The sequence below is a fragment of the Cupressus sempervirens genome, chromosome 4, assembly GCF_028749045.1.
Source record: "Cupressus sempervirens isolate cs-2001-9-10 chromosome 4, ASM2874904v1, whole genome shotgun sequence".
In the NCBI taxonomy this organism is placed as follows: Eukaryota; Viridiplantae; Streptophyta; class Pinopsida; order Cupressales; family Cupressaceae; genus Cupressus; species Cupressus sempervirens.
Genome location: NC_143121.1, coordinates 599,681,243 through 599,684,002, shown reverse-complemented (window position 1 = coordinate 599,684,002; position 2,760 = coordinate 599,681,243).

Genomic DNA, 2,760 nt, shown 5'->3' with positions numbered 1-2,760 from the left:
TACCTTTGAGATAGATTGCTATCAAGATTCCTTGACCTAGATTCTTGTTACCACTTTTAGTTTGTTGTCTATTTGGGACTTGAGATTATCTCCTCAGCTCAGTGGGAGTGGGCCATTTAGGTTCTACGAGGTCGGGTAGTAGTGTCTCTTATACCATTGAGATCCAACAGTTGGATGTCATTGTTGGATGTACTTGTGCAGTTGTTCTATTATTCTAATCTTGTGATTATGTTCTATGGTCATATTCTCATTTATTGTACTTTATCTTTGAGATCCTTTGAGATACTATATCTTATCATGATGTATATTCTTTTAGCATTTCATACCTGTGACTTGTATAGAGGATGATTATGCATTTTGGTAATGCCCTGTGGCATCTTATGTACTTGTATATTAATTCATTTGATTTTGCACTTCTAGTTATTCTATGATATGGACTTTGTTATGTATTAGATTTAATCTTAATAAAACTTATGTATGTGATTCAACATCATGGACCCCTTAAGAGATGTAACTGTTAAAGTATTGCTTATGTATGTATGTGAGTTATTGCTTCCGCTATGTTATTTCTTGATGTTATAATCTTTAAAATAAAAGTTTACCAGACTTGGTGACATAATAGGGTAATTTATTTTGGGTTCCCTAGCAGGGCGTTACACTCTTTGCAACTCAAGAGTTCAATAGAAAGGATGTGGAGATTGCTAATCTAGAATCTGAGAATGAGCATTTGAAGAATGAACTAAAACATGAAAAGGAATTCATTGAAAGGTTGAACAAACCTAAAGAATCTATGAGATATTATGAAGATTTGATGAGATCACAAAGAAGACACCATGACACATCTAGACTAGGCTATACCAAGCACTTATCATCTTATGAGGAAGGAGAATCATCAAAGAGTGGAGAACAAAGAAATCCAAAGCCAAAGAACAAACCTACATGACATCATTGTGGAAAGCTAGGTCATATAACAAACATTTGCAGAAGCAAGATTGGTAAGAAAAACTCCAAGACTATATTTATTGGTAATTGTTTTAATTGCAAGAAGTAAGGACATCAAGCACATGAGTTGTATATCTAAAGGTAGCAATATACCAGTTGCACCTAGATTTGAAGGTCATTTCTGCAATTGTCAAAAGTATGGGCATAAAGCTCAAGAATGTATATCAAAGGCTAAATCTAACTAGACACCTAAGAAGTAAGCAAATGCACCTAAGCAAGGAAACAAAATCAATTAGGATTATAATACATTGTACAATTTTTAGTTATGTGGTGACAATGATCATGTTGCAATAAATTGCATCAAGACACATTTCAGTGGCAAATCCAAGAGCTAGATGAATAGAAGTTTAGTTTTCTATAGTTCTCACAAGATTGGACATGTGAGCAAAAACTACAGGACCTAAGCACTAGCAACTAGAAATGAACAAAACAATGGAAAAAAAAGTTGATATAGAACAAACAAGGAATGAGATGAATCAAACATGGAGAAAAAAGGATGAAGGCAATGATAGTGGAAATTGTGATGTTAAGATCACCCATTCCAATGGATTGGGTGATCACACTACCTCAAGCTAAGAAAAGAAGGTATGAGAGGGACTGTATTTAAAATGAGTTATCATACATCAGTTCCTAACATGTGATGAGATGAAGTCCATATCCACATTAGATAAGATGCATTAGGACAATCATAAAGTGTGAACCAAGCAAATGCACATATACTGAGTTGAAGCATAGTTGATGTTGAGGATCAATTTTAATGTATGTAGTTGTGATTAAGACCTGAAATGAAGTTCAAACCAAGTTGGTATATTTACCAAGCTAGTGAATGAAGAATGCACACCTAGTTGTCTTTGAATGTCGAGACAATTATCATACAGTATATGTATACCTACTATATGTACGATACAATAAATGCAAAGGTATTATTGACTGTTTAAGGGTATATAATAAATTTTGTCTTCATTTCTTCACTCACCCAATGATTTTGAGTTTTCAGAGTGATTCCAAGGTGATTTGGAGCAATTTGTGTGAAGTTTGCAAAGATCATGTGTGTGTCATTGGCAACAATGAGAAGAAGTAAGTAAAGCTTGCAAAACATATTTAAGCTGAGTTTGTTTGATTTATGAAATTTTATTTAAGTTTCAAAACCCTATTTCAAAATGACATCTACTACATCTATGAGTGAAAAGGAAGCATTGAAGGATAGTAACACACAAATTTTGAGAAAAAATGCATACCCCCCACTGAAGTTTAAGGCTTATCCTAGGATCATGATGACTGGAGATGCATCTAGCACGTTGTCATCTATCCCTCCCTGTGTTATTATGGTACATGACGTGTGATCCTATTACATGCACAAGATAGGAGAAATTGGAGATTTTGAATTGAGGAATTCCTATGACATGCTATACGAAAATGAAGCTTTGAAGGAAGAGAATAAGGTAGTTGTCAAGAAAGGGCTTACCTATGCCCTAGCATTTCCAAAAGTTTTCAAGGTTGAATGGATCAAAATAGTTTTGAGCAAAATTCATGACATCAAGTTACGACTGGAAATGGGCTAGTGAAGATAACCAAATTGATTATTTGTCAAGTCATTAGTTACCCTACCTTGGACCAAGTGAAAACTATGCGATGTATAGCCAGAAATGTGATAGAGGAACAAACAAAGGAAAAATGGAATGGTCGAGGGATGTCAATTGATGGTATTGGTGATCATATTCTAGATTTTGGAGTAAAGGTGATTGCTCATAAATTCTA